We start from the raw sequence: 14,592 nt of genomic DNA, 5'->3' as shown, positions 1-14,592 counted from the left end.
TAGCCCTCATCCAGTCCATTGCCACAGCCAGGCAAGAAGGAAGAAGAAAATTCAATACATCAGGGTAGAATCTGGAGGTCTGAACATGTCACTATGAAATAAAGGAGCTACTGTTAGCCATTTTGTCAGCATGAGAATTTCCTAGCTGTGCATTGTCAAGCTCAGTTTTAGTAAAGCAATACCAGTCCCTCTGCTTGAGAAAAGGAGCTGCAAAACGAAGTTCATTGTTATAATCCTCTCATATTGGATATACAGACATGAGTTCATTTGGTCAAGTACAAGTAATACCCAACATAAACAGATGCTTATATTTCTTTGCTGAATCAATGGGAAATGTTGTATTATTTACAAGTCTTCAGGTACATTAGAAAATACAATGCATCCCACTTAATCTCAAATATGTCAGCCACTGACATATGTTTTCACAAAACAAAAATAAAAAATAAGGTATCACTGGCTGGTATATTTGCTATTATTTGGAATATGGATGCTTGTAAATAGTCACTCGGTTGCTCACCTGTAGAAAGAATTCCCTCCAGGAACAGAGCCAGAGAACTTTCTGCATGTTGACAGATAATTCGTTCTTTCCTTACCTCCCTATTTATGAAGCAACGGGTCACAAACACAACAGAAAGATTCATGCAGGTGGGGTTGTGACGTTTTTTGAACTTTTTTTCAGATCTATTCTAAATTATATAAAATATTAAACTTGAGGACTTCCTTAAAAGTCCAATACCTTCTAATGAATCAGGAAAGCAACAAGCAACTTACAGTAAATAATTATTGTGAAAAAGTGTTTTCACTTCAATACAAGGCAGCACCCTGCATCATATGAAGGTTAGCGTGACCAAAGATTTAAGCTAACAGACAAAAATGCAAAAAAGGTTCAGTATCCTTCTAAAACTCAACAAGGGCCCAAATTACTCCCTTACTTAACTAGTAAATTAAAGCAACTCAATCTCTGAGCTTGATGCAGGCTTCTATACACTGTACAGCACTGCCCTCTGTTGAATCCAAGACTGGAAAAAGTTCATATAACCAAGTAGGAGATTTTAAACCAGTTAATAAATGGATCTGTACAGAAGGGGGCAAACGCTGTCAGTAACTTGGAAATGCTGCAGTTGATAACTAGGACAAAAAAAAAATTGAAACCAAGTAGCAGGAAATTTCTGCAACATACGTAGCAAATAAAATAGAAATGTTTTCAGTGAATATCCTAGTTGAAAAACAAACTTCACAGACACAAAACATAATCCTTTGCTACAGAACTACAACAGAATGCATTCCTCTCTCATCTTCCATGCAAAATGCCACTGCAGACACTTGTTTCTAAAGGTTTGATTTGAACATATACCTGCAGTCTGAGAAAACAATTTAGAACATCAAATTCTACTAGAATCTAATTGTATTTTAGGTATTATATAGTAAAACAAAATACATTAGCTAGGAAAAAAGCTAACTAAGCTGACTTATCTTAACCTGTTTTCCTTAACTTCCTCTCTCTTCACGATTACACAGAATGACTTCAGGAGACCTTTCACAGTTTCACTAGAAACACGTATTTGCCCATTCACAGACAACTCAATCCTCTTTCTAATACAGAAGTAGGAAACCTAGAGTTCATACACTATTTTTACATGAATGACCGAGAACTCTTAGAAACTCTGCTTTTACAGTATTTGCTTTGAGTTTAAATTTCTCAAAATCAATGGAAAATCTTTCAGCATGTGAAGTTTTATTTATTTATTACATTTTTATGCCACCCAATAGCCGAAGCTCTCTGGGCAGCTCACAAAAATTAAAATCATAAAGAGCATAAAAACAACCAACAATCTAAAAACACAAATACAAAATACAATAAAAAAAAGCACAACCGGGATAAAACCACACAACAAAAATTGATATAGGTTAAAATATGGAATTAAAACAGCTAAGTTTGAATTTAAGTTAATAGGTGTTAAAATACTGAGAAAATAAAAAGGTCTTCAGCTGGCGATGGAAGGAATACAGTGTCAGCGCCAGCCGAACCTCTCTGGGGAGCTCATTCCACAGCCGAGGTGCCACAGCAGAGAAGGCCCCGCACCTAGTAGCCACCTGCCCCACTTCCTTTGGCAGGGGCTCATGGAGAGGGACCCCTGTGGATGATCTTAAGGTCTGGGCAGGCACATATGGGAGGAGGCGCTCCTTCAAATAACCTGGCCCCAAACCATTTAGGGCTTTGAATGTTAGTACCAGCACTTTCAATCGGACCTGGGCTGGCAGCCAATGAAGTTGTAGAAGGACTGGCGTGATGTGGTCTCACCGGCTAGTCCCTGTTAGTAGGCATGCTGCCCTGTTTTGTACCAGCTGAAGTTTCCAGACCGTTATCTATTCTGGACACATATCTGAACACACACCTGTCATAGCATGCCTCTGCTTGCATGTAGTCTAGGGGTAAGAAGTCAATTCTACTTCCATCTCCTGGTGAACACTACCGCCCCAATCAGCCTGTTTTGCCCTAAGGGGTCCTCTTCCACTGTCTGTGAAATTGGGAGAATTACTTCTCCATGTTGTATTGCTTTCAGTTGCAAACTGACCCCAGAAACAAGTGGCAGAAGTCGGAAGACTCCTACTTCTCATTTATCAACTCTGAACTTGCTATCATGGTAGGAACTGTCGTTCCACTAGTGTACTGCTGTCTCCTTACCATATTAAGCCAGTCCATTCCACCCAGGGCAATAGAAGGCAATTAACAAGCCTTTTGAATCCTTTCCTAAGGCATTTCCTTTACAAGACAGGTAAGTGTAAGAACTCTTGACCATTATGTTATGGACTTCAGCATTAAAAATCAGAGAAAAGCAGAGTATATAATTAACAGAAGGAGCGTTAACAGGCATCAAATAGTTTAAGAGAAGGAGAGGATGAAGGAAGGTTAGAGGGACTTAATTGCCTTTCTCAAATTGTGTTGCTTCAATTCAAGGGTCAGCAATGAAGGAATTCAAGTACATCTAATTAAAATTAGCCAAAAGCATACTGAAAAAAGAAGCACAAGCAAACAGTGCACATTTTCTGCATGTGCAAAAAGCAATTACAATACAAAGTGTCGAAAAAGACATAGATATGTATGCAGTTATTTTAAGACCCTGTTCAGCATTTTCAGCTAAACATGATGGCTTAGCGTGTCGTGTGAACCATTCCTAACCATGGTGGCTACATAACCACAATTTAAATTCGCTCATTAACCATTTTCTGCAAAAGGGTTAGCAGCCTAACCATGTCTTAGCGTGTCATCTGAACAGGCCCTAAAGAAATATAGCATTCCTGAAATAGGCTGAGAACTGTTTGATCCAGAATCTATTAGCCTCTGCATTGTTTAGCTTGTATCCAACAGTAATATAATAAGGATCAACTTATATAAGATTTGTTGCCCAAACCCAAAATGAAAATATAAGCTTGCTTAAAACCAAAAGCAAAGCAAAAACAAATTAGTCTGTAATGTCTGAAAAGGGCAGATATAGTTTTCACTTGTTACTATACAAACTAATATGCTCTAAAGTTGAACTGCAGTCTCTTAAAGAGATTTATCTACCAACCTTTTTTAAAAAAAGCATGGAGTTAGATCCAAATGTAATCATGCTTTGAGTAGAACCATCAAAATCAATGTGACTTAAGTTAGTCATTATTAAAATTAAAACTCATCTATTTAAATGGGAATACACTAAGCATAACTAAGTCTGAATCCAACCCATAATGTTTAAAACAGACAGCTTAATGGACTGATAACATATGTCATGTTAATTTTCCATGACGTATAAATATCACAATGTTTTTTTCTCTAATAGCCAAAAGCAGTTGAACTCAAATATTTTATTAAGAAAAAAACCAATGAAGTGTACTTAGTATGCTTTTAATGTTATATTCAAGCAAATGCACAGTTTTACTTGGAAATTATTTTTTATCCGAAATCTATAAATGTTTAAAGTCCTAACAACTCAACAGCATGAATTAATCTAACATAACTTAGATTTTAAGGCAGGGAAATGAAGACATGGAACATCGTAAGTATATGTGTTCCCAAAGAATAGTCATGTGAAAAAAGTTAATTACAACTTTGATTTTACATTTCACTGATATCCATTCCAGTTGGCCAATTTCACTTGCATTTATTTATATTTATTTATTTATTTATTTATCACATTTTTATACCGCCCAATAGCCAAAGCTCTCTGGGCGGTTCACAAAAATTAAAACCATAATAAAACAACCAACAGGCTAAAAGCACAAATACAAAATACAGTATAAAAAGCACAACCAGGATAAAACCACGCAGCAAAATTGATATAAGATTAAAATACAGAGTTAAAACAGTAAAATTTAAATTTAAGTTAAAATTAAGTGTTAAAATACTGAGTGAATAAAAAGGTCTTCAGCTAGCGACGAAAGGAGTACAGTGTAGGCACCAGGCGGACCTCTTTTAATTGTTGCTTTCCTCTACATAGTCCCTCTTCTTCTTACGTCATCTGGCGGAGACATATGGCTTTCCTCTGGTGCTTTAGCATCTTCCGATTCGCTCTCATCTGAATCTTTGCCTTTTGTATAGGGTGATGGCAACATGAAGATATTAAAGGCATTCTTTAGACAACTAAACTGATCTGGCTCTTTTTTCTGTTTGCTAGGAGTTGAAACTTGATCTTGGTCCCTGCTGAAACTCGAAGCCGAGCAACATGATATGCTAGGGGAGCTTACTGTAAATTCCTGGGCACAAGTTTCAAAACAGTGTTGTATATATTTCAATACATTTTCTCCTGGTACATCAGTAGCTTGACTTTGACCGTCTCTGAAGAATCTTGGTCTGTAATTAGCTTTTAAGAGATCCAGCGACTCCATGGCGGCGGCGGCTTTCAGCCCGGAGGCCGCGAACACAAGCGCGAGAGACCGAGGCATTGTATGCGTTCGTGATGTTATTAACCAATGTTATGAAACAATAATTTGTAAAACTGGAAAATTATATGTGGAAAAATAGCGCACATGAAAAAGTTAGTGGAAAATTTTAAGAACCTAAGAAGAGCCCTGATGCTGGATCAGACCGAGGGTCCATCTAGTCCAGCACTCTGTTCACCCTGTGGCCAACCAGATATAGGACAGGGATGAACAAGCAGGACATGGTGCAACAGCACCCTCCCACCCATGTTCCCCAGCAACTGGTGCACACAGGCTTCAGATACTGGAGGCAGCACATCACAACTCTGGAAAAATGTCTTGCAGCACAAAAAAACTAACAATTCTATTATGGCATAAATTTTCATGGGCTAGAGACTTAATCCATTAGTATTTAAGCTGTTCCTGAACTCTTTGTAACAGACTGAGATACTGAACAACCCACACTACTGTAACCAGGCAAAACATGCCAGTCACATTGCCCTGTGCTGTTATTTCATTTGTGCAGCTTACAATGCATCATCTGCTCCTTCCTTTGTCCTCTTACATAATGACCATTTTCTTTTCACTGTGGCGACATAGGTTGGCTAATGTCCAGGTTAACCAAAATTTAATATCTCACAGTATCAATACTAGTGTAAACACACAACAGCACTGCTGAGTTGGAAAGGCCTCCAAATTCCAAAGATGGAGGTGTTTATTTTGTGTTGTCAACTACATTGCCAAGGTGACTACAAACTAATTTTCTTCATACAGTAGAGGCCCAGGGTTGCATTTTACAGTGCCAATTATGAAAGAACTTTATTAGGGGCACCTCATCATAGCACACACACACACCCCATATTCTGTATTTGGAAGTGCAGAATTCATAGCTTTTATTAAATGAATAATACACATATCCATAAAAACAGACAAAAAGTGCCCTTTTTTTAAAAAAATGGCAGCTGCTAATATCAGTAAATACAGTTTTTGCCTGCTTCTCCTGAGCCAACTGCAAGGGGCACGAGGATAGATTACATTTTTCCCCCGACTTTGGGGAATAAACCTCCTAGCAAAAACTCCTCATTATCCAAGTAGAAATAACCAGCATTTAGAATTCAGAGGTAAAGATGTTGCCCTTAAGGTACACATTAGCCCAGCACTGGAGTTTAAGGCAATAAAAGACAAAAATCACTCTTAAGCAAAGCTCTCTGAATGTCTTTGAAGTGTAGATAATTTGAAATGGAGTAATTTAAAGATGAATTTGGAAATTTAAAACCATTCAAATGAAGTGAGATGTTAACTTGATGGCAAGCAGCCCCATCATAATTGCTTCACTTTTTTGTGAAACAAGCTTTCGACAACTGGTGTAATGTACAAGCTATGAGCTGGGTAACTCTTGATTCAGGTTGTCACCTTGGCCACAAATTCACTCAGTGGCCTTTGGTACGCCACACTAAGCCTCAGCTCCCCATTTACTAGGGATGCTACTACTGGCATACTTGCAGGGCCACTGTAAGGATTACATAGATAGCATGTATATAATGCATGCCTTTAATGTTAGCCCACAAATTCATGGAAAAATAAAACGAATTTGATAGCTGTGGATTTACAGTTATTTAATGTAGCAGAAAGGAAATAACATGTACAAAGATCAATCCAGTGGAAAAAGAGTCATAGCTTTCTGTAGATTTAAGGGAAATAGTCAAGAGTTCACACAGTGTCAACATAGTAATAAGTGTTTGAAATATTAGATTTTGGGCAAAGGCAATAGCCACATTTGTACACAACAGTATGCCAAAAAAAAAATCGTGAAGAAGCGTGCTAAAGCATGTTGCTTTCTCTCTCCAACTTGGAGAGTTGGAGAGAGAGCCAAGGGACTCTTGGTCCATGGTTTGTTTAGTGTGATATCAAGATTGGATTCTAGCTTACGACTCTAGTTTGTTTGGAGAACAACAAGCCAGAGTCCCCAGTTCGGATGTCATGCCTTTCAGGTGTTCTGCTAAGAGTGCCTGGCTTGTTTAGCTCCGCCCCCGGACAGGAAGAGACCAGCTGGAGTGATCTGAGCAAATAATAATTCTGGCTTACTGTGATGTATGAACCAGGCCAATGTGACTATGCAACACCACAGATATTAGACCAGATATTTCCACGTGCTAGATTCCAGTGTGGACTGTTTAATAAGACAACCTGCCAGACAATTTAATCCTGGCTTAAAGGTTTAATCATTCAGTTAAGCAAAATGTGATATTATCTAGTGCTCCACTCAGAATGATAACTTCAATGGACCTATAGGCCCATGTATGCATGGAAGAAAACAACATTGACTTCCATGAGCTGGGTAAAGGAAAAGCCAAAAATTCAAGAGTGCAGGACAACTATGAGAATTGTATATCCTCACAGCGGGGAAGGGGGGCATTAATATTTGTCAAAAGATTGGATAGTTACGGATGCTTCACTCTCAAATTAGAAATCATAGCCCTTCGCGTGATGGGACTATTAATCCCAAGAAGGTTATCACAGCAACACTCTTCACTCAAAATGACGAATGAAAGCATTTCCATTCACTCAGGCAGCACACAGCTTTGTTTAGGCTCTCAGCATCCAAACTGGCAATCATACGTTCCAATAGCTGGAACCATCTGGCAAGGAGGGCAGAGGTGAAGTGTTGGATGAAACAAGCATAACACGCCGGGGAAAAAAGCCAACTAGGTTCTTGTGCAGTCCTGGGCTTCTCCTCAGGTTCTCGTTTTTGCCTGACAGATGCTATTATTTACCACTCCAGACTTGTTTGAGGAAACTAATAAAATTTACAGAAAAACAAAACAACGTTCTGGCAGAATCGTCCTACTGCATCAGCCTGAGCAAGAAAACACGGGCATTTTCCTTTACTTTATACTGGTTTAGAGATTGGACTTCAGCAACAGTTAATAGGTGACCCAAAATTTTATGGCCAGTCACTGCGTCCAACCACAGAGAAGACGTGGGGTGGGTGTGGGTGTGGGTGTAAGCCTTTTTATCTGCCCTTATGGAGACATTCGGAAGATTAGTTTTATTCCAATTAATTTAATGCATAGATAAATTGCTGGGAACCAAGAAAAAGCCTAACCCCCTCAGCTCTTAATGACGGCAAGCACATCTGTGTACAAGCTCAATTTGTAGTATAGCTTGCCCACAGGGATACACTTTAATTGCCTCGCTGTTGCACATTACCAGGGATCATAGAAATAGGGCTGACCAGCAAGTGTAATAGAGGGCAAGCTTGCCTCCCCCACCTCCACTCCCTTTTAAAGCAGACCTGCTAGACACCTTTCTGAGCTTCAGCACAGAAATTAAGGATTCATTCATACATAATGGAGGGGTAAAGGCAGGGCCAAACCCTCCACATTTATGAAATCGCAGAAGTAAATTATCTCATGTTCAGCGTATCTTTATCGTAACAATTTGCTCTCACTACCACACAAATGCATGATGTACAATACCACCTACTAGCCTTTTATTCCAATGGAAACCAGCCATTTGGATACAGTACAGAGAAAAGCAACTGTGTTTTTCTTGTTTTTGCAGATCGCTATTCACAGAATGAAGAATCAAGCCATTCCAACAATCTGCTCCTCTTTAATCGTCAGTATATCATGCTTTCCAAAGCTGCCAAACTATACTTGTTTGCCACATTTGCACTGAATAATAAACCAGGATTCTAGGGGGATCTTGTCTTACCTTGAGTAAGTGATGTGCTAGTCAACACAGCTCATTTACTTCCACCTGGCTTTTGCCACAAACAGGAGCACCTTACCAAACCGGAAGTCGTTTGCATAGCATGTCATCCGAACCCAAGAGCCTGACTTGTTGCACCCTTTACAAGCCAGCATCATGAACCAGTGTTTGTTCTTGACTTGCAACAGGCACTACAGCCAGGTTCCCTAGTTCAAATGACATGCGAACAACTTATTTCTGGCTAGTGGAAGAAGCCAAACTACAGGCTGTGTTCACCAGCATGCAACTTGTCTGCAGTATGTCGAGATTCCCCATAACTCCAGCTAATCATTCGGTGTAACCACAGCCATTGTCACATCTCATTTTAAAAAATCAGAGCCACGATAATAATCACAATGAATCCAGCATCTCTGATCAGTTATAGAATCCATGGGCAAAATGCTCTCAGGTACAGAGTGCTTAACCAATTTTCAGTGTGAACCAGATACTTCTAGAGTGTTTGTGTTTGGGACATTCTCCAGATAGGGAGGAAACTATCACTGGGTCAACATTGTCGAGAGTCAGAAAACTTGGGTTCCAATTCTAGCATCTCAGGGAAGAGAAGCTCTCACTGGCAGGAGGAGCCAAGCAAAAGCAATCAAGCCAGCAGGCATAACAATTCATTGTTGTTAAATTAAAAGAACACACTTTCTGAAAGTAACAATACAAGGCCTTCTCCAACCTCGTGTCCTCCAGATGTACTGGACTACAACTCCCATAGTTCCCAGACAGCATGGCCATTGGGAGTTGCAGTCCAACACACCTGGAGGTGTGAAAACAAGAGTCTGAAAACCATCTGTCAGGGATGCTTTAGGGTGGATTCCTGCATTGAGCGGGGGGTTGGACTCAATGGCCTTGTAGGCCCCTTCCAACTCTGCTATTCTATGATTCTATGATTCTCCCCTCAGTCCTCTCCTCTCCAGGCTAAACATGCCCAGCTGTTTCAGTCTCTCCTCATAGGGCTTTGTTTCCAGACACCTGATCATCCTGGTTGCCCTCCTCTGAACACTTTCCAGCTTGTCTGTGTCCTTCTTGAAGTGGGGTGCCCAGAACTGGACGCAATACTCTAGATGAGGCCTAACCAGGGCCCAATAGAAAGGAACCAGTACCTCACATGATTTGGAAGCTATACTTCTATTAATGCAGCCCAAAATAGCATTTGCTTTTTTTGCAGCCACATCACACTGTTGGCTCATATTCAGCTTGTGATCTACAACAATTCCAAGATCGTTCTCGTTTGTAGTACTGCTGAGCCAAGTATCCCCCATCTTGAACATCTCACATGTTCAAGATCCCAGAAAGGTAATTAGATTACGATTTGGAAATATGCAGCAGCAGTAGTACATTACAATCAACATTACATATTAAAGAAATATGTAAATAGATTTTAGTCAATTGGTTAAAGGCAATTTGGTCAAAACTCTTCAACAGATCAGCAGGGGCCATTTGCTTTTTATCAATACACAGGTCAGACGCTGCACATGCCTACTCAGAAGCCCTTCGTCTTCTCCCCATCTCACTTCAGCTGTCCACAAGCTGGAAACTCAGCTTAAGAACTTCAGGAAAAATGAATTATATGCATCCCCAGACACATGTAAATAAAATGAAGAAATTTCAGATTTACAGTCGCTGCCTTCAAACCCTCTTCTCCAGCTCAGGGAGGATTAAGAGGACTTCAAAGCAGCCCAAGCTCCAATTAAACCAGTGTGACCACCCCAGGGATGCAAGAATATTCCTCTGATTAGCAAGATGCACTCTTTGAACTGTTTAGCAAGGAAAAGAAGGCTTTCAGAACTTTAAACAAATGCAATAATTCTCTGCGGGTTTCTAAGCATATTTTTTTTAAAAGAAATCTGGATGTTTAAAAACAAGGACAAATTACTGCTCGGGTCAAAAGCTTCATGGAAACTCATTAATAGGTCAACCATCAGTGCTTTGGTTCTGCAAGTACAAAATGAACCACAAGAACTCCTGCAAGAATCATAGTACAATGGATAACCAATTAAATGTTCCACCTTCTTAGTCTGCTGGATTTTGCAACTGGAATGGAGACTTATAAGGTCAGAGGATGCAATCCATATGGAACACAGGACACCGCTTTATGGAAGAGATTTCCTAGTCCTCCTTGGAGAAGCCTAGGATTGAACCTGGGACCTTCTGCAAGCACAGTGTGTGTTCTACCACTGAGCTAGCATAGAAACACAGGAGGGAGCCCTTCCCTGTATGCAGCCTTACGCTTCTTCAGTTCTTTTGGCCAACAAATGCTCCCTTCTGTGCTTTCATCCACATAAGCCCATGTAGTCTGCACAAAGGCTTGCTAGGCTGGACAAAACATAAAGGAGCTAAGTAGAGAGGTTAAGCATTGGCTGAGCTGAATGGTTCAATATTTGGGAAGGAGACACAATTCAGTGGTTGACTGTCAGCATGCACATGTAACAACCAAAGCAGATCTAAGGGTGCCTTCAACCACACGGGTGGTGCACACGCTGCAGATTGATGCATTATTCCCACCCCACGACAGCTCGATTTCCTTGCTAAGCGTACGCTAATGCTGGGCACCCAGTGTGAAAGTTTCAACATTGAAAACAGTGATGAACGTTGAAACAAGTGGTAAAGAATGAGCGTCTGCACATGTGCCAAAAGGGATTCAGTGCTAAATGGGTATAATAAACTATTGAGAAGAAGCCAACCCCCATCACCATCTCCCATAAATAAAGAATATTTCACTCCAGAAAGAAATTGAAGACTCATTCACAGAAAGCGAACTGCTGGAGAGTAATCGCATTAAAGATGTAAACAGTGGCACTTCAGCAATTACTGTTCTCCTTTGGCAGCTCATTCCCTAGCAAACTGGTGCATTGGTTTCGTTCCCTGCATCAGGCAGAGAGCTCAGATCAGCCAAATACAATTACAGCTCCGTGTATCTTTGCCACAGGCTCCTGCGACTGGGATTAAGATAAGGGCTGGATCCTTGTCACAAGCATGCTGACACCTCCTGAGTTTGGCTCCTGGAAACAAAGTTTTGATAACTTTCAATGCCTGATGCATTCCTTTAGCATTTGCCATAGTATAATGTAGCTATAACTTCCTCTCCTTTTTTTCATGCAAATGCATCTGGGTCATAGACAACAAACTGGTTCTACTACAAACAAAAAAAGCATATGGGACTTAAAAGAAAAAAGGAAAAAAGAATGATTTGCTGCTTTTCTTTGAAACTCAATTACAATTTGATTTCAACCCACAGAGATATATCTAGTGTTATACTTCCTTCGAAGAATACTGTGTGTTACTCACATGTTACAGAGGCTTATGTGCAGACCAACACATAAGTAAGACTGTGTGTTACTCATAGACCAACAAAGGTTTTGTGGCTGCAAATTCATCTAAGTCGGCCCTAATCTATGCTACTATAAATGTGTTATTCTGCAAGATGCCACAAGACTACTTGGTTTTGCACAAAAGACTAATGTAATTATCCTCTAGAATTAAGATTCTGAGCCCCAAACTCGTATGTTCCAGCTATACCTGCAGGGCACCCTGAGTTTCTGCAAGTAAATGTATCTGCAAGTAAATGTATTAACCGGAGAGCTCCAGCTATTGGGCGGTATAGAAATGTAATTAATAAAATAATAAATAAAATAAATAAAATAAAATTTTCAGGATCAACAGCTCCCAAAGCATTAGACACAAAACTGAAGAAACAATAGAACATTAGGCAGAATACATAAACATAAGGTGGACACAAAATACGAGGAAAAGCTACCTTAGATCACATAATTCACTTAAGGAAAGGCGGTAGCTAAAACGTATGTTTTTAAGGCCTTCTTGTGGCGCCTCGTGTGGCGCAGAGTGGTAAGCGGCAGTTACTGCAGCTGAAACTCTCCCCACGGCCTGAGTTCAATCCCAGCGGAAGCTGGTTCTCTCAGGTCGACTCAGCCTTCCATCCTTCTGAGGTCGGTAAAATGAGTACCCAGCTAGCTGAGGGAAAGGTAACCGCGACTGGGGAAGGCAATGGCGAACCACCCCGCTACAAAGTCTGCCAAGAAAACGTCAGAGAAAGCAAGCGTCCCTCTAGGAGTCAGCAATGACTCAAGTGCTTTGCATGAGAGGTTCCTTTCCTTTTTCCTGAATGCCAGTAGTGAAGTGCCTAAGTGAACATTAACCAGAAGGGGGTTCCACAGCTGCACAGTGACTCTGAGAAGGCCCTGTCTCATGCGTTCATCAGCTTAACTGATGTTACCAGCAGGCATACAAGCTGGAAGCTTCTTACATTCCTTTTTAAAAAATACCCGTGCAGTCTTCAAACCTGTATTGGGCAAATAAAACCTAACTTGATATGAGCAATACTCCTTTTCATCTCTAAGGCAGTCCTCCATAACTTATGACCTACCAATCCAAATACAGCCAACAAAGCATAGGAAACCAGAAAGAAGAACATTCATTTGTATTCAATTGTATCTAGTATGGCATGATTTTCTGCTTATTGGAAGATGTAAGATTAGAGAGTGGGAAGGGGGGGGGAAAGAAAGAAAGAAAGAAAGAGAGAGAGAGAGAGAGAGAGAGAGAGAGAGAGAGAGTTAGTTCCAGGTCTCTCAATTCCCTCCCCTAAGCAAGCATACAAAAACCGCCCAGAGAGCTTCGGCTATTGGGCGGTATAAAAATGTAATAAATAAATAAATAAATAAATAAATAAAATCCAACATCATGAAGTTGCCCTCGGAGATTCCATCAATTACCTACATTATTTGTGTGATAAAGAAAGCAAGTGAGACAGGTTTAAAAAGACTGAGGCCGGGTTAGGTCTCCTTAGTTGAAATAATAATAATAATAATAATAATAATAATAATAATAATAATAATAAGCAAAATAGGTATAGGAAAGCAGAGGGCTTCTTTTTTCCTTACGCCCCCATCCGCCTGCAATCACATCATGCCCCAAGGAGACAGCGGAAGAGGATTTCATTAATAAATTTATTTCAACTCTCTTTTCAATGATGCTGAAAAATGTATGCAAATCCATTCGTAATTAGGTTTAAAAATTCCATTTCATGGGATAATCAGACTTCAAAAAACTCAATTTTCGTTTTAATCAGATTTTAACAAGGATATTAACTCCATTTCGTTCAGAGAAGAGAGAAACGGCGAATTTAACACAAAATTTATTCAAGCTTAGCCCTAGGAGATAATTAAATAAAATTAATTTGGCAAGGGTTGTCTGTAAATGGAAGTATTCCAGACAGCAAAGCGCATTTCTGAAAGAAACAACTGCAGTTCATTACTGTACAAACAGATACAAAGCTTATTGTTCAGGCAGGAGGGAAATCTCAAGTCTTCTACAACAGCAAGGCAACCAGAGCCCTCAGGCTGCTTCTAAGGAATACATCTTATGGAGAAGGGAGAATTGCATGGCCTGCCCTCTTAGGTTAAGCTTCTTAAAGTCACCCAGCAAACAAGAGTCTGAAAACAAGAGACAGAACCACCACAAAAGGATCCAAAGCTACCACACACAGGAAATACAAAGCTACTCCTGGAGAGAGAAAGAGAGAGAGAGAGAGAGAGAATACGTGTGTGTGTGTGTGTGTGTGTAGAAACTTCTTTGTAAAATAGGTCAGCATTATTTATTTACCACATTTATATCCCACCTTTTTTCCTCCAAGGAACCCAAGGCAGCATACATAGCCCTCCTCCTCTCCATTTTATCCTCACAACAACAACCCTGTGAGGTACGTTGGGCTGAGAAACTGTGACTGGCCCAAAGACACCCAGTGAGCTCCCACGGCCGAGCGAGGACTAGAACCCAGATCTCCCGACCCCCACTACACCATACTGGAAGAGGTTGAGACAGTCAATACAGACTTTCTGCCAAATCATGGCTTGCACTAATCAGAGCTTCGAACCCCCCAAAATAGTTTGAGCTTCCAAACATACAACAACCCATGAG

The 14,592-nt window shown here is 40.2% G+C and overlaps 1 protein-coding gene across 1 annotated transcript in view; it reads right to left on the bottom strand.

Moving 5' to 3' along the window:
- The window catches only part of MAD1L1 (mitotic arrest deficient 1 like 1), a 466,163-nt gene that overhangs the window by 423,201 nt on the left and 28,370 nt on the right, over positions 1-14,592 (bottom strand). The gene's annotated exons all lie outside the window — the stretch shown is intronic.

The sequence above is a fragment of the Elgaria multicarinata genome, chromosome 17 (genome assembly GCF_023053635.1).
Source record: "Elgaria multicarinata webbii isolate HBS135686 ecotype San Diego chromosome 17, rElgMul1.1.pri, whole genome shotgun sequence".
NCBI lineage: Eukaryota > Metazoa > Chordata > Lepidosauria > Squamata > Anguidae > Elgaria > Elgaria multicarinata.
This window is presented reverse-complemented; position numbering and strand designations above follow the sequence as displayed.